Below are 20256 nucleotides of genomic sequence, written 5' to 3'. Positions count from 1 at the left end.
ACTGATAACCTTCCATCAAAACTGAGGGACTGATAACCTTCCATCAAAACTGAGGGACTGATAACCTTCCATCAAAACTGAGGGACTGATCACCTTCCATCAAAACTGAGGGACTGATCACCTTCCATCAAAACTGAGGGACTGATCACCTTCCATCAAAACTGAGGGACTGATCACCTTCCATCAAAACTGAGGGACTGATCACCTTCCATCAAAACTGAGGGACTGATAACCTTCCATCAAAACTGAGGGACTGATAACCTTCCATCAAAACTGAGGGACTGATAACCTTCCATCAAAACTGAGGGACTGATCACCTTCCATCAAAACTGAGGGACTGATCACCTTCCATCAAAACTGAGGGACTGATAACCTTCCATCAAAACTGAGGGACTGATAACCTTCCATCAAAACTGAGGGACTGATCACCTTCCATCAAAACTGAGGGACTGATAACCTTCCATCACGACTGAGGGACTGATAACCTTCCATCAAAACTGAGGGACTGATAACCTTCCATCAAAACTGAGGGACTGATCACCTTCCATCAAAACTGAGGGACTGATCACCTTCCATCACGACTGAGGGACTGATAACCTTCCATCAAAACTGAGGGACTGATCACCTTCCATCAAAACTGAGGGACTGATCACCTTCCATCAAAACTGAGGGACTGATCACCTTCCATCACGACTGAGGGACTGATAACCTTCCATCAAAACTGAGGGACTGATAACCTTCCATCAAAACTGAGGGACTGATAACCTTCCATCAAGACTGAGGGACTGATCACCTTCCATCAAAACTGAGGGACTGATAACCTTCCATCAAAACTGAGGGACTGATAACCTTCCATCAAGACTGAGGGACTGATCACCTTCCATCAAAACTGAGGGACTGATAACCTTCCATCACGACTGAGGGACTGATAACCTTCCATCACGACTGAGGGACTGATAACCTTCCATCAAGACTGAGGGACTGATAACCTTCCATCAAAACTGAGGGACTGATAACCTTCCATCAAAACTGAGGGACTGATAACCTTCCATCAAAACTGAGGGACTGATAACCTTCCATCAAGACTGAGGGACTGATAACCTTCCATCACGACTGAGGGACTGATAACCTTCCATCAAAACTGAGGGACTGATAACCTTCCATCAAAACTGAGGGACTGATAACCTTCCATCAAGACTGAGGGACTGATAACCTTCCATCACGACTGAGGGACTGATAACCTTCCATCAAAACTGAGGGACTGATAACCTTCCATCAAAACTGAGGGACTGATAACCTTCCATCAAGACTGAGGGACTGATAACCTTCCATCAAGACTGAGGGACTGATAACCTTCCATCAAGACTGAGGGACTGATAACCTTCCATCACGACTGAGGGACTGATAACCTTCCATCAAAACTGAGGGACTGATAACCTTCCATCAAAACTGAGGGACTGATAACCTTCCATCAAGACTGAGGGACTGATAACCTTCCATCACGACTGAGGGACTGATAACCTTCCATCAAAACTGAGGGACTGATAACCTTCCATCAAAACTGAGGGACTGATAACCTTCCATCAAGACTGAGGGACTGATAACCTTCCATCAAGACTGAGGGACTGATAACCTTCCATCACGACTGAGGGACTGATAACCTTCCATCAAAACTGAGGGACTGATAACCTTCCATCAAGACTGAGGGACTGATAACCTTCCATCACGACTGAGGGACTGATAACCTTCCATCAAAACTGAGGGACTGATAACCTTCCATCAAAACTGAGGGACTGATAACCTTCCATCAAGACTGAGGGACTGATAACCTTCCATCAAGACTGAGGGACTGATAACCTTCCATCACGACTGAGGGACTGATAACCTTCCATCACGACTGAGGGACTGATAACCTTCCATCAAAACTGAGGGACTGATAACCTTCCATCAAGACTGAGGGACTGATAACCTTCCATCAAGACTGAGGGACTGATAACCTTCCATCAAGACTGAGGGACTGATAACCTTCCATCACGACTGAGGGACTGATAACCTTCCATCACGACTGAGGGACTGATAACCTTCCATCAAAACTGAGGGACTGATAACCTTCCATCAAAACTGAGGGACTGATAACCTTCCATCAAGACTGAGGGACTGATAACCTTCCATCACGACTGAGGGACTGATAACCTTCCATCAAAACTGAGGGACTGATAACCTTCCATCAAAACTGAGGGACTGATAACCTTCCATCAAGACTGAGGGACTGATAACCTTCCATCAAAACTGAGGGACTGATAACCTTCCATCAAGACTGAGGGACTGATAACCTTCCATCACGACTGAGGGACTGATAACCTTCCATCAAAACTGAGGGACTGATCACCTTCCATCAAAACTGAGGGACTGATAACCTTCCATCAAGACTGAGGGACTGATCACCTTCCATCAAGACTGAGGGACTGATCACCTTCCATCAAAACTGAGGGACTGATCACCTTCCATCAAGACTGAGGGACTGATCACCTTCCATCAAAACTGAGGGACTGATCACCTTCCATCAAAACTGAGGGACTGATCACCTTCCATCAAGACTGAGGGACTGATCACCTTCCATCAAAACTGAGGGACTGATCACCTTCCATCAAGACTGAGGGACTGATAACCTTCCATCAAGACTGAGGGACTGATAACCTTCCATCACGACTGAGGGACTGATAACCTTCCATCAAAACTGAGGGACTGATAACCTTCCATCAAGACTGAGGGACTGATAACCTTCCATCACGACTGAGGGACTGATAACCTTCCATCAAAACTGAGGGACTGATAACCTTCCATCAAAACTGAGGGACTGATAACCTTCCATCAAGACTGAGGGACTGATAACCTTCCATCACGACTGAGGGACTGATAACCTTCCATCAAAACTGAGGGACTGATAACCTTCCATCAAAACTGAGGGACTGATAACCTTCCATCACGACTGAGGGACTGATAACCTTCCATCAAAACTGAGGGACTGATAACCTTCCATCAAGACTGAGGGACTGATAACCTTCCATCAAAACTGAGGGACTGATAACCTTCCATCAAAACTGAGGGACTGATCACCTTCCATCACGACTGAGGGACTGATAACCTTCCATCACGACTGAGGGACTGATAACCTTCCATCAAAACTGAGGGACTGATAACCTTCCATCACGACTGAGGGACTGATAACCTTCCATCAAGACTGAGGGACTGATAACCTTCCATCAAGACTGAGGGACTGATAACCTTCCATCAAAACTGAGGGACTGATCACCTTCCATCACGACTGAGGGACTGATAACCTTCCATCAAAACTGAGGGACTGATCACCTTCCATCAAGACTGAGGGACTGATAACCTTCCATCAAGACTGAGGGACTGATAACCTTCCATCAAAACTGAGGGACTGATCACCTTCCATCACGACTGAGGGACTGATAACCTTCCATCAAAACTGAGGGACTGATAACCTTCCATCAAAACTGAGGGACTGATAACCTTCCATCAAGACTGAGGGACTGATAACCTTCCATCAAAACTGAGGGACTGATCACCTTCCATCAAAACTGAGGGACTGATCACCTTCCATCACGACTGAGGGACTGATCACCTTCCATCACGACTGAGGGACTGATAACCTTCCATCAAAACTGAGGGACTGATCACCTTCCATCAAAACTGAGGGACTGATAACCTTCCATCACGACTGAGGGACTGATAACCTTCCATCACGACTGAGGGACTGATAACCTTCCATCAAAACTGAGGGACTGATAACCTTCCATCACGACTGAGGGACTGATAACCTTCCATCACGACTGAGGGACTGATAACCTTCCATCAAAACTGAGGGACTGATAACCTTCCATCACGACTGAGGGACTGATAACCTTCCATCACGACTGAGGGACTGATAACCTTCCATCAAAACTGAGGGACTGATAACCTTCCATCACGACTGAGGGACTGATAACCTTCCATCAAAACTGAGGGACTGATAACCTTCCATCACGACTGAGGGACTGATAACCTTCCATCAAAACTGAGGGACTGATCACCTTCCATCAAAACTGAGGGACTGATAACCTTCCATCAAAACTGAGGGACTGATAACCTTCCATCACGACTGAGGGACTGATAACCTTCCATCAAAACTGAGGGACTGATAACCTTCCATCACGACTGAGGGACTGATAACCTTCCATCAAAACTGAGGGACTGATAACCTTCCATCACGACTGAGGGACTGATAACCTTCCATCACGACTGAGGGACTGATAACCTTCCATCAAAACTGAGGGACTGATAACCTTCCATCAAAACTGAGGGACTGATAACCTTCCATCAAAACTGAGGGACTGATCACCTTCCATCACGACTGAGGGACTGATAACCTTCCATCAAAACTGAGGGACTGATCACCTTCCATCACGACTGAGGGACTGATAACCTTCCATCACGACTGAGGGACTGATAACCTTCCATCAAAACTGAGGGACTGATAACCTTCCATCAAAACTGAGGGACTGATCACCTTCCATCAAAACTGAGGGACTGATAACCTTCCATCAAAACTGAGGGACTGATAACCTTCCATCACGACTGAGGGACTGATAACCTTCCATCAAAACTGAGGGACTGATAACCTTCCATCAAAACTGAGGGACTGATAACCTTCCATCAAAACTGAGGGACTGATAACCTTCCATCAAAACTGAGGGACTGATAACCTTCCATCAAAACTGAGGGACTGATAACCTTCCATCAAAACTGAGGGACTGATAACCTTCCATCAAAACTGAGGGACTGATCACCTTCCATCAAAACTGAGGGACTGATAACCTTCCATCAAAACTGAGGGACTGATCACCTTCCATCACGACTGAGGGACTGATAACCTTCCATCAAAACTGAGGGACTGATCACCTTCCATCACGACTGAGGGACTGATAACCTTCCATCACGACTGAGGGACTGATAACCTTCCATCAAAACTGAGGGACTGATAACCTTCCATCACGACTGAGGGACTGATAACCTTCCATCAAAACTGAGGGACTGATAACCTTCCATCACGACTGAGGGACTGATAACCTTCCATCAAAACTGAGGGACTGATCACCTTCCATCACGACTGAGGGACTGATAACCTTCCATCAAAACTGAGGGACTGATCACCTTCCATCACGACTGAGGGACTGATAACCTTCCATCAAAACTGAGGGACTGATCACCTTCCATCAAAACTGAGGGACTGATAACCTTCCATCAAAACTGAGGGACTGATAACCTTCCATCAAAACTGAGGGACTGATAACCTTCCATCAAAACTGAGGGACTGATCACCTTCCATCACGACTGAGGGACTGATAACCTTCCATCACGACTGAGGGACTGATAACCTTCCATCAAAACTGAGGGACTGATCACCTTCCATCAAAACTGAGGGACTGATAACCTTCCATCAAAACTGAGGGACTGATAACCTTCCATCAAAACTGAGGGACTGATAACCTTCCATCACGACTGAGGGACTGATAACCTTCCATCAAAACTGAGGGACTGATAACCTTCCATCAAGACTGAGGGACTGATAACCTTCCATCAAGACTGAGGGACTGATAACCTTCCATCAAAACTGAGGGACTGATAACCTTCCATCACGACTGAGGGACTGATAACCTTCCATCACGACTGAGGGACTGATAACCTTCCATCAAAACTGAGGGACTGATAACCTTCCATCAAAACTGAGGGACTGATAACCTTCCATCAAAACTGAGGGACTGATAACCTTCCATCACGACTGAGGGACTGATAACCTTCCATCAAAACTGAGGGACTGATAACCTTCCATCAAAACTGAGGGACTGATAACCTTCCATCAAAACTGAGGGACTGATCACCTTCCATCACGACTGAGGGACTGATAACCTTCCATCACGACTGAGGGACTGATAACCTTCCATCACGACTGAGGGACTGATAACCTTCCATCAAAACTGAGGGACTGATCACCTTCCATCACGACTGAGGGACTGATAACCTTCCATCAAAACTGAGGGACTGATCACCTTCCATCACGACTGAGGGACTGATAACCTTCCATCAAAACTGAGGGACTGATCACCTTCCATCACGACTGAGGGACTGATAACCTTCCATCAAAACTGAGGGACTGATCACCTTCCATCACGACTGAGGGACTGATAACCTTCCATCAAAACTGAGGGACTGATCACCTTCCATCAAGACTGAGGGACTGATAACCTTCCATCAAAACTGAGGGACTGATAACCTTCCATCAAAACTGAGGGACTGATAACCTTCCATCAAGACTGAGGGACTGATAACCTTCCATCAAAACTGAGGGACTGATAACCTTCCATCAAGACTGAGGGACTGATAACCTTCCATCAAGACTGAGGGACTGATAACCTTCCATCAAAACTGAGGGACTGATAACCTTCCATCAAGACTGAGGGACTGATAACCTTCCATCAAAACTGAGGGACTGATAACCTTCCATCAAGACTGAGGGACTGATAACCTTCCATCAAAACTGAGGGACTGATAACCTTCCATCAAAACTGAGGGACTGATAACCTTCCATCAAAACTGAGGGACTGATAACCTTCCATCAAGACTGAGGGACTGATCACCTTCCATCACGACTGAGGGACTGATAACCTTCCATCAAAACTGAGGGACTGATCACCTTCCATCACGACTGAGGGACTGATAACCTTCCATCAAAACTGAGGGACTGATCACCTTCCATCACGACTGAGGGACTGATAACCTTCCATCAAAACTGAGGGACTGATCACCTTCCATCACGACTGAGGGACTGATAACCTTCCATCAAAACTGAGGGACTGATAACCTTCCATCAAAACTGAGGGACTGATCACCTTCCATCAAAACTGAGGGACTGATAACCTTCCATCACGACTGAGGGACTGATAACCTTCCATCAAAACTGAGGGACTGATAACCTTCCATCAAAACTGAGGGACTGATCACCTTCCATCAAAACTGAGGGACTGATAACCTTCCATCACGACTGAGGGACTGATAACCTTCCATCAAAACTGAGGGACTGATAACCTTCCATCAAAACTGAGGGACTGATAACCTTCCATCAAAACTGAGGGACTGATAACCTTCCATCAAAACTGAGGGACTGATAACCTTCCATCAAAACTGAGGGACTGATAACCTTCCATCAAAACTGAGGGACTGATCACCTTCCATCAAAACTGAGGGACTGATAACCTTCCATCACGACTGAGGGACTGATAACCTTCCATCAAAACTGAGGGACTGATAACCTTCCATCAAAACTGAGGGACTGATCACCTTCCATCAAAACTGAGGGACTGATAACCTTCCATCACGACTGAGGGACTGATAACCTTCCATCAAAACTGAGGGACTGATCACCTTCCATCACGACTGAGGGACTGATAACCTTCCATCAAAACTGAGGGACTGATCACCTTCCATCACGACTGAGGGACTGATCACCTTCCATCACGACTGAGGGACTGATCACCTTCCATCACGACTGAGGGACTGATAACCTTCCATCAAGACTGAGGGACTGATAACCTTCCATCAAAACTGAGGGACTGATAACCTTCCATCAAGACTGAGGGACTGATAACCTTCCATCAAAACTGAGGGACTGATAACCTTCCATCAAGACTGAGGGACTGATAACCTTCCATCAAGACTGAGGGACTGATAACCTTCCATCAAAACTGAGGGACTGATAACCTTCCATCAAGACTGAGGGACTGATAACCTTCCATCAAAACTGAGGGACTGATAACCTTCCATCAAGACTGAGGGACTGATAACCTTCCATCAAAACTGAGGGACTGATAACCTTCCATCAAAACTGAGGGACTGATAACCTTCCATCAAAACTGAGGGACTGATCACCTTCCATCACGACTGAGGGACTGATAACCTTCCATCAAGACTGAGGGACTGATCACCTTCCATCACGACTGAGGGACTGATAACCTTCCATCAAAACTGAGGGACTGATCACCTTCCATCAAGACTGAGGGACTGATCACCTTCCATCACGACTGAGGGACTGATAACCTTCCATCAAAACTGAGGGACTGATCACCTTCCATCACGACTGAGGGACTGATAACCTTCCATCAAAACTGAGGGACTGATCACCTTCCATCACGACTGAGGGACTGATAACCTTCCATCAAAACTGAGGGACTGATCACCTTCCATCACGACTGAGGGACTGATAACCTTCCATCAAAACTGAGGGACTGATAACCTTCCATCAAAACTGAGGGACTGATAACCTTCCATCACGACTGAGGGACTGATAACCTTCCATCAAAACTGAGGGACTGATCACCTTCTATCAAAACTGAGGGACTGATCACCTTCTATCAAAACTGAGGGACTGATCACCTTCTATCAAAACTGAGGGACTGATCACCTTCTATCAAAACTGAGGGACTGATCACCTTCTATCAAAACTGAGGGACTGATCACCTTCCATCACGACTGAGGGACTGATAACCTTCCATCAAAACTGAGGGACTGATCACCTTCCATCAAAACTGAGGGACTGATAACCTTCCATCAAAACTGAGGGACTGATCACCTTCCATCAAGACTGAGGGACTGATAACCTTCCATCAAAACTGAGGGACTGATAACCTTCCATCACGACTGAGGGACTGATAACCTTCCATCAAAACTGAGGGACTGATAACCTTCCATCACGACTGAGGGACTGATAACCTTCCATCAAAACTGAGGGACTGATCACCTTCCATCACGACTGAGGGACTGATAACCTTCCATCAAGACTGAGGGACTGATAACCTTCCATCACGACTGAGGGACTGATAACCTTCCATCAAAACTGAGGGACTGATAACCTTCCATCAAGACTGAGGGACTGATAACCTTCCATCAAAACTGAGGGACTGATCACCTTCCATCACGACTGAGGGACTGATAACCTTCCATCACGACTGAGGGACTGATAACCTTCCATCAAAACTGAGGGACTGATAACCTTCCATCAAAACTGAGGGACTGATAACCTTCCATCAAAACTGAGGGACTGATCACCTTCCATCAAAACTGAGGGACTGATAACCTTCCATCAAAACTGAGGGACTGATAACCTTCCATCAAAACTGAGGGACTGATCACCTTCCATCAAAACTGAGGGACTGATCACCTTCCATCAAAACTGAGGGACTGATCACCTTCCATCAAAACTGAGGGACTGATAACCTTCCATCAAAACTGAGGGACTGATCACCTTCCATCAAAACTGAGGGACTGATAACCTTCCATCAAAACTGAGGGACTGATAACCTTCCATCAAAACTGAGGGACTGATAACCTTCCATCAAAACTGAGGGACTGATAACCTTCCATCAAAACTGAGGGACTGATAACCTTCCATCAAAACTGAGGGACTGATAACCTTCCATCAAAACTGAGGGACTGATCACCTTCCATCACGACTGAGGGACTGATAACCTTCCATCAAAACTGAGGGACTGATAACCTTCCATCAAAACTGAGGGACTGATAACCTTCCATCAAAACTGAGGGACTGATAACCTTCCATCAAGACTGAGGGACTGATAACCTTCCATCAAAACTGAGGGACTGATAACCTTCCATCAAAACTGAGGGACTGATAACCTTCCATCAAAACTGAGGGACTGATAACCTTCCATCAAGACTGAGGGACTGATCACCTTCCATCACGACTGAGGGACTGATAACCTTCCATCAAAACTGAGGGACTGATCACCTTCCATCACGACTGAGGGACTGATAACCTTCCATCAAGACTGAGGGACTGATCACCTTCCATCAAAACTGAGGGACTGATAACCTTCCATCACGACTGAGGGACTGATAACCTTCCATCAAAACTGAGGGACTGATAACCTTCCATCAAAACTGAGGGACTGATAACCTTCCATCAAAACTGAGGGACTGATAACCTTCCATCACGACTGAGGGACTGATAACCTTCCATCAAAACTGAGGGACTGATCACCTTCCATCAAAACTGAGGGACTGATCACCTTCCATCACGACTGAGGGACTGATAACCTTCCATCAAAACTGAGGGACTGATAACCTTCCATCACGACTGAGGGACTGATAACCTTCCATCAAAACTGAGGGACTGATAACCTTCCATCAAAACTGAGGGACTGATAACCTTCCATCAAAACTGAGGGACTGATAACCTTCCATCAAAACTGAGGGACTGATAACCTTCCATCAAAACTGAGGGACTGATCACCTTCCATCAAAACTGAGGGACTGATCACCTTCCATCACGACTGAGGGACTGATAACCTTCCATCAAAACTGAGGGACTGATCACCTTCCATCACGACTGAGGGACTGATAACCTTCCATCAAAACTGAGGGACTGATAACCTTCCATCAAAACTGAGGGACTGATAACCTTCCATCACGACTGAGGGACTGATAACCTTCCATCAAAACTGAGGGACTGATCACCTTCCATCACGACTGAGGGACTGATCACCTTCCATCACGACTGAGGGACTGATAACCTTCCATCAAAACTGAGGGACTGATAACCTTCCATCACGACTGAGGGACTGATAACCTTCCATCAAAACTGAGGGACTGATAACCTTCCATCACGACTGAGGGACTGATAACCTTCCATCAAAACTGAGGGACTGATAACCTTCCATCAAAACTGAGGGACTGATCACCTTCCATCAAAACTGAGGGACTGATAACCTTCCATCAAAACTGAGGGACTGATAACCTTCCATCACGACTGAGGGACTGATCACCTTCCATCACGACTGAGGGACTGATAACCTTCCATCAAAACTGAGGGACTGATAACCTTCCATCAAAACTGAGGGACTGATAACCTTCCATCACGACTGAGGGACTGATAACCTTCCATCAAGACTGAGGGACTGATCACCTTCCATCAAAACTGAGGGACTGATAACCTTCCATCAAGACTGAGGGACTGATAACCTTCCATCAAGACTGAGGGACTGATAACCTTCCATCAAGACTGAGGGACTGATAACCTTCCATCAAGACTGAGGGACTGATCACCTTCCATCAAAACTGAGGGACTGATAACCTTCCATCAAGACTGAGGGACTGATAACCTTCCATCAAAACTGAGGGACTGATAACCTTCCATCAAAACTGAGGGACTGATAACCTTCCATCAAAACTGAGGGACTGATCACCTTCCATCAAAACTGAGGGACTGATAACCTTCCATCAAAACTGAGGGACTGATCACCTTCCATCAAAACTGAGGGACTGATCACCTTCCATCAAAACTGAGGGACTGATCACCTTCCATCAAGACTGAGGGACTGATCACCTTCCATCAAGACTGAGGGACTGATCACCTTCCATCAAAACTGAGGGACTGATAACCTTCCATCAAGACTGAGGGACTGATAACCTTCCATCAAGACTGAGGGACTGATAACCTTCCATCAAAACTGAGGGACTGATCACCTTCCATCACGACTGAGGGACTGATAACCTTCCATCAAGACTGAGGGACTGATAACCTTCCATCAAGACTGAGGGACTGATCACCTTCCATCAAAACTGAGGGACTGATAACCTTCCATCAAAACTGAGGGACTGATCACCTTCCATCACGACTGAGGGACTGATAACCTTCCATCAAGACTGAGGGACTGATAACCTTCCATCAAGACTGAGGGACTGATCACCTTCCATCAAAACTGAGGGACTGATAACCTTCCATCAAAACTGAGGGACTGATCACCTTCCATCACGACTGAGGGACTGATAACCTTCCATCAAGACTGAGGGACTGATAACCTTCCATCAAGACTGAGGGACTGATAACCTTCCATCAAGACTGAGGGACTGATCACCTTCCATCAAAACTGAGGGACTGATAACCTTCCATCAAAACTGAGGGACTGATCACCTTCCATCACGACTGAGGGACTGATAACCTTCCATCAAGACTGAGGGACTGATAACCTTCCATCAAAACTGAGGGACTGATCACCTTCCATCAAAACTGAGGGACTGATCACCTTCCATCAAAACTGAGGGACTGATCACCTTCCATCACGACTGAGGGACTGATAACCTTCCATCAAGACTGAGGGACTGATAACCTTCCATCAAAACTGAGGGACTGATAACCTTCCATCAAAACTGAGGGACTGATCACCTTCCATCAAAACTGAGGGACTGATAACCTTCCATCAAGACTGAGGGACTGATAACCTTCCATCAAAACTGAGGGACTGATCACCTTCCATCAAGACTGAGGGACTGATAACCTTCCATCAAAACTGAGGGACTGATAACCTTCCATCAAAACTGAGGGACTGATAACCTTCCATCAAAACTGAGGGACTGATCACCTTCCATCACGACTGAGGGACTGATCACCTTCCATCAAAACTGAGGGACTGATAACCTTCCATCACGACTGAGGGACTGATAACCTTCCATCAAGACTGAGGGACTGATAACCTTCCATCAAGACTGAGGGACTGATGACCTTCCATCAAAACTGAGGGACTGATCACCTTCCATCACGACTGAGGGACTGATCACCTTCCATCAAAACTGAGGGACTGATAACCTTCCATCAAAACTGAGGGACTGATAACCTTCCATCAAGACTGAGGGACTGATAACCTTCCATCAAAACTGAGGGACTGATAACCTTCCATCACGACTGAGGGACTGATCACCTTCCATCAAAACTGAGGGACTGATAACCTTCCATCAAAACTGAGGGACTGATAACCTTCCATCACGACTGAGGGACTGATCACCTTCCATCAAAACTGAGGGACTGATAACCTTCCATCACGACTGAGGGACTGATCACCTTCCATCAAAACTGAGGGACTGATAACCTTCCATCAAAACTGAGGGACTGATAACCTTCCATCAAGACTGAGGGACTGATAACCTTCCATCACGACTGAGGGACTGATAACCTTCCATCAAAACTGAGGGACTGATAACCTTCCATCAAAACTGAGGGACTGATAACCTTCCATCAAAACTGAGGGACTGATAACCTTCCATCAAGACTGAGGGACTGATCACCTTCCATCAAAACTGAGGGACTGATCACCTTCCATCAAGACTGAGGGACTGATAACCTTCCATCAAGACTGAGGGACTGATCACCTTCCATCAAAACTGAGGGACTGATCACCTTCCATCAAGACTGAGGGACTGATAACCTTCCATCAAGACTGAGGGACTGATCACCTTCCATCAAAACTGAGGGACTGATCACCTTCCATCAAGACTGAGGGACTGATAACCTTCCATCAAGACTGAGGGACTGATCACCTTCCATCAAAACTGAGGGACTGATCACCTTCCATCAAGACTGAGGGACTGATAACCTTCCATCAAGACTGAGGGACTGATCACCTTCCATCAAAACTGAGGGACTGATCACCTTCCATCAAGACTGAGGGACTGATAACCTTCCATCAAAACTGAGGGACTGATAACCTTCCATCAAAACTGAGGGACTGATAACCTTCCATCAAGACTGAGGGACTGATAACCTTCCATCAAAACTGAGGGACTGATCACCTTCCATCAAAACTGAGGGACTGATCACCTTCCATCAAAACTGAGGGACTGATCACCTTCCATCAAAACTGAGGGACTGATCACCTTCCATCAAAACTGAGGGACTGATCACCTTCCATCAAAACTGAGGGACTGATCACCTTCCATCAAAACTGAGGGACTGATCACCTTCCATCAAAACTGAGGGACTGATCACCTTCCATCAAAACTGAGGGACTGATCACCTTCCATCACGACTGAGGGACTGATCACCTTCCATCAAAACTGAGGGACTGATCACCTTCCATCACGACTGAGGGACTGATAACCTTCCATCAAGACTGAGGGACTGATAACCTTCCATCAAAACTGAGGGACTGATCACCTTCCATCAAGACTGAGGGACTGATCACCTTCCATCAAAACTGAGGGACTGATCACCTTCCATCAAAACTGAGGGACTGATCACCTTCCATCACGACTGAGGGACTGATAACCTTCCATCAAGACTGAGGGACTGATAACCTTCCATCAAAACTGAGGGACTGATCACCTTCCATCAAGACTGAGGGACTGATCACCTTCCATCAAAACTGAGGGACTGATCACCTTCCATCACGACTGAGGGACTGATGACCTTCCATCAAAACTGAGGGACTGATCACCTTCCATCAAAACTGAGGGACTGATAACCTTCCATCAAGACTGAGGGACTGATCACCTTCCATCAAAACTGAGGGACTGATAACCTTCCATCAAAACTGAGGGACTGATAACCTTCCATCAAAACTGAGGGACTGATAACCTTCCATCAAGACTGAGGGACTGATAACCTTCCATCAAGACTGAGGGACTGATAACCTTCCATCAAGACTGAGGGACTGATAACCTTCCATCAAGACTGAGGGACTGATCACCTTCCATCAAAACTGAGGGACTGATCACCTTCCATCAAGACTGAGGGACTGATCACCTTCCATCAAAACTGAGGGACTGATAACCTTCCATCAAAACTGAGGGACTGATCACCTTCCATCAAAACTGAGGGACTGATAACCTTCCATCAAGACTGAGGGACTGATAACCTTCCATCACGACTGAGGGACTGATAACCTTCCATCAAAACTGAGGGACTGATAACCTTCCATCAAAACTGAGGGACTGATAACCTTCCATCACGACTGAGGGACTGATAACCTTCCATCACGACTGAGGGACTGATAACCTTCCATCAAAACTGAGGGACTGATAACCTTCCATCAAAACTGAGGGACTGATAACCTTCCATCAAGACTGAGGGACTGATAACCTTCCATCAAGACTGAGGGACTGATAACCTTCCATCAAGACTGAGGGACTGATAACCTTCCATCAAGACTGAGGGACTGATAACCTTCCATCACGACTGAGGGACTGATAACCTTCCATCACGACTGAGGGACTGATAACCTTCCATCACGACTGAGGGACTGATAACCTTCCATCACGACTGAGGGACTGATAACCTTCCATCACGACTGAGGGACTGATCACCTTCCATCACGACTGAGGGACTGATCACCTTCCATCACGACTGAGGGACTGATCACCTGTGATGAAAATCCCTTTGAAAAAAACGAAAAATGGAAAAATAAGACACTTGTGCAACACTTGGGAACCTTTACTAGGGAGAAGTGTCGCCAGCCAGTGACTTCCTCAGTCTAATACAGAGAATAACAGGGCAAAATGTGGAGTCTGAGGGACTGATTGCCTCAAACTCCTGATCTTCAACCGTTATTCTCTGTGTTGGACTGATGAAGCCACTGGTTGGCGAAACGTTTCCTTAGCAAAGGTACCCGCAAATTAGGTCAATTTTGACCCCAGGATGCGACTCACACCAGTTCACTTACACCCAGGTACCTATTTTATTGCTACGTGAACATGGACAACAGGTGTCTTCAGGAAACACATCCTGAAGGTTCCACCCGTACCGGGGATCGAACCACCCACCCTGAGCGTGTGAAGCGAGAGCTTTGCCTACCAGGCCACGAGCCTCTCTTGTTCAGTAATGTGTATCGGCCACTTCGAGTCGAAACCTTTTTCAGTAAACACTAAAACTTAAAGTTTTTGATAAACGTAAAAAAATAGCATTTGAAAATCAAGAAACAAAACTCACTTTGACTTATAAAGTTTCTGGCTGGATACAGATGCATATTACTGGCCGTCATGATCAAGAAACACAGGTACAGAAAGAGCTTTTGTAAGCGTGTGGCTCTGTGTAGAGCTCTTTCATCTATAACAAACGAGTCGTGGTCAAAATAAATGCTTCTTGTGGCCCTATAGCTAGGTGGCTACTGTGTGTGGCGGTAGATTTCAACAGTGAGATCTTAGTACTGTGTAAGTTGCCAGTAGCCCTATAAATCCCCAACAAAGCTACAGATAGGTCTTAATACGGCGTAAGCTGCCAGTAGCCCTATAAATCCCCAACAAAGCTACAGATAGATCTTAATACGGTGTAAGTTGCCAGTAGCCCTATAAATCCCCAACAAAGCTACATACAGGTCTTAATACGGCGTAAGCTGCCAGTAGCCCTATAAATCCCCAAGGAGATTTCATCAGCGTCACCGTGAATGTTTTTAGTCAGGAAGATTATAACAAAGGTCAGTACTAACCTTTGACTTTTATCTCTGGATGACCTTTGCCAAAATTGGAGATTTCGTGTCCCCCCGACAACTCTCTCGCTTATCAAGGTGTTAACAAGACTTTCATTAGAGATTTTGATTTAGATTTTGTCACCGAAGAGATTGTGTACCTCATATCCATCCTGTGGATGGTAGTGGCTAGTTTATTGTGTACCTCATATCCATCCTGTGGATGGTAGTGGCTAGTTTATTGTGTACCTCATATCCATCCTGTGGATGATAGTGGCTAGTTTATTGTGTACCTCATAGCCATCCTGTGCATGGTAGTGGCTAGTTTATTGTGTACCTCATATCCATCCTGTGGATGGTAGTGGCTAGTTTATTGTATACCTCATATCCATCCTGTGGATGGTAGTGGCTAGTTTATTGTATACCTCATATCCATCCTGTGGATGGTAGTGGCTAGTTTATTGATACCTCATATCCATCCTGTGGATGGTAGTGGCTAGTGTATTGTATACCTCATATCCATCCTGTGGATGTTAGTGGCTAGTTTATTGTATACCTCATATCCATCCTGTGGATGGTAGTGGCTAGTTTATTGTATACCTCATATCCATCCTGTGGATGGTAGTGGCTAGTTTATTGTATACCTCATATCCATCCTGTGGATGGTAGTGGCTAGTTTATTGTGTACCTCGTATCCATCCTGTGGATGGTAGTGGCTAGTTTATTGTGTACCTCATATCCATCCTGTGGATGGTAGTGGCTAGTTTATTGTGTACCTCATATCCATCCTGTGTATGGTAGTGGCTAGTTTACTGTGTACCTCATATCCATCCTGTGGATGGTAGTAGCTAGTTTATTGTGTACCTCATATCCATCCTGTGGATGGTAGTGGCTAGTTTATTGTGTACCTCATATCCATCCTGTGGATGGTAGTGGCTAGTTTATTGTGTACCTCATATCCATCTTGTGGATGGTAGTGGCTAGTTTATTGTGTACCTCATATCCATCCTTTGGATGGTAGTGGCTAGTTTATTGTGTACCTCATATCCATCCTGTGGATGATAGTGGCTAGTTCAAGGGGGCAAAGAAGTGTTTTGATCTATAAATTTAGAGGTATACTATTTCCTCGGATCAAACTTTCGTCATGTGTGATCATGGTTTAATAACTCACAAAATGCGTGATAAAGGAATAACTGACAAAATGGGTAGATGGATCTTGAATTTTCTAACTAAGAGAACACAAAGTGTAGTAGTCGACAGAGTTTAGTCAGAGGCTGCCATAGTGAAAAGCTATGTTCCACAAGGCACGGTACTCGCTCCCAGTGTTCCACAAGGCACGGTACTCGCTCCCAGTGTTCCACAAGGCACGGTACTCGCTCCCAGTGTTCCACAAGGCACGGTACTCGCTCCCAGTGTTCCACAAGGCACGGTACTCGCTCCCAGTGTTCCACAAGGCACGGTACTCGCTCCCAGTGTTCCACAAGGCACGGTACTCGCTCCCAGTGTTCCACAAGGTATAGTACTCGCTCCCAGTGTTCCACAAGGCACAGTACTCGCTCCCAGTGTTCCACAAGGCACGGTACTCGCTCCCAGTGTTCCACAAGGCACGGTACTCGCTCCCAGTGTTCCACAAGGCACGGTACTCGCTCCCAGTGTTCCACAAGGCACGGTACTCGCTCCCAGTGTTCCACAAGGCACGGTACTCGCTCCCAGTGTTCCACAAGGCACGGTACTCGCTCCCAGTGTTCCACAAGGCACGGTACTCGCTCCCAGTGTTCCACAAGGCACGGTACTCGCTCCCAGTGTTCCACAAGGCACGGTACTCGCTCCCAGTGTTCCACAAGGCACGGTACTCGCTCCCAGTGTTCCACAAGGTATAGTACTCGCTCCCAGTGTTCCACAAGGCACAGTACTCGCTCCCAGTGTTCCACAAGGCACGGTACTCGCTCCCAGTGTTCCACAAGGCACGGTACTCGCTCCCAGTGTTCCACAAGGCACAGTACTCGCTCCCAGTGTTCCACAAGGCACAGTACTCGCTCCCAGTGTTCCACAAGGCACAGTACTCGCTCCCAGTGTTCCACAAGGCACGGTACTCGCTCCCAGTGTTCCACAAGGCACGGTACTCGCTCCCAGTGTTCCACAAGACACAGTACTCGCTCCCAGTGTTGCACAAGACACAGTACTCGCTCCCAGTGTTGCACAAGACACAGTACTCGCTCCCAGTGTTCCACAAGGCACAGTACTCGCTCCCAGTGTTCCACAAGGCACAGTAATCGCTCCCAGTGTTCCACAAGGCACAGTACTCGCTCCCATTCTGTTCCTCATCCACATTTCTGACACGGACAGAGATGAACATGTGTCCTCTTTTGCAAACGATGCTAGAATTTTCATGATAGAGCCATCCACTGAGGACACAGTAAATCTCCAAGTCTTCACTGGGGCGCAAAAAAAATATTATGGTCTTCAGTGAGGACAAATTTCAATTATTCAGTTGTGTAAAACTTGAGGAAATAAAAGCTAGAACGGAGTATAACAATAGAGCGAAAAACTAATGTGAAGGACCTGGGAGTGATAATGTGAGAGGATGTCACCTTCAAGGATCACAACAATGTCAGCATCACATTTGTGAGGAAAATGATAGGATGGATAATGACAACCTTTGAAATGAGGAATGACAAGCCAGTGATGATCCTCATTAAGTCACTTGTTATCTCTAGGCTGGACTATTGCTGCACACAAAAGGGGTCTTTCCAGGCACTCGAAATTGCAGACCTGGAGAATATACAGAGAACTTTCACTGCATGCATAAGTGCAGTCAAGCACCTCAATAACTGGGAATGTTTGAAGTACTTTGACCTGTACTCCTCGGAACTCAGGCGAGAAAGATGCATCATAATTTACACCTGGAAAACTCTAGAGGGTCTGGTACCAAGTCTGAATACTGATATCACTCCCTACGAAATCAAAAGACCGAGCAGGAAACACAACGTCCCCCAATGAAAAGCAAGGGCACTACGAGTATACTAAGAGACAGCAAAACTGGTGTCAGGGGTCCAAGACTGTTCAACTGCATCTTAGCATACATAAGAGGGACTACCAATAGGTACTTGGCTGTCTGCAAGAGGGAGCTGGACAGGCACTTAAAATCAGTACCTGATTAGTTCGTACGTAGGTTTGCGTGTGGCCAGCAGTAACAGCCTCGTTGACCAGACCCTTATCCACCACGAAGCCTGGTCATGGACTGGACCACGGGGGTGTAACCCCCAGAACACCCCCCAGGTACACTCCAGGTAGGTAGCAGGTAGACCACTTCTGATACAATGATGATGGTAGAGAATCATCACACACACATACACACACACACACACACACACACACACACACACACACACACACACACACACACACACACACACACACACACACACACACACACACACACACACACACACACACACACACACACAGAGGCAGAGGAGAGGTTTGTTCCCAAGGGAAACAGAAATAATGGGAAGAACAGAACGAGTCCTTGGTTCACCCAAAGGTGTAGGGAGGCAAAAACTAGGTGTACTAGAGAATGGAAAAGGTACAGAAGACAGAGAACTCAGGAAAATAAAGAAATCAGCCGAAGAGCCAGAAACGAATATGCACACATAAGAAGGGAGGCTCAGAGACAATATGAAAATGACATAGCATCAAAAGTAAAGACTGAGCCGAAGCTGTTGTACAGCCACATCAGGGGAAAAACAACAGTCAAGGACCAGGTAATCAGACTGAGGAAGGGTGATGGGGAATTCACAAGAAACAACCGAGAGGTTTGTCAGGAGCTCAACACAAGATTTAAAGAGGTATTTACAGTGGAAACCAGTAGGACTCCAAGAAATCAGAACAGGGGAGCACACCAGCAAGTACTGGAAGAGGTACATATAACTAAGGAGGAGGTGAA

Source organism: Cherax quadricarinatus, chromosome 85 (genome assembly GCF_038502225.1).
Source record: "Cherax quadricarinatus isolate ZL_2023a chromosome 85, ASM3850222v1, whole genome shotgun sequence".
NCBI lineage: Eukaryota > Metazoa > Arthropoda > Malacostraca > Decapoda > Parastacidae > Cherax > Cherax quadricarinatus.
This window is presented reverse-complemented; position numbering follows the sequence as displayed.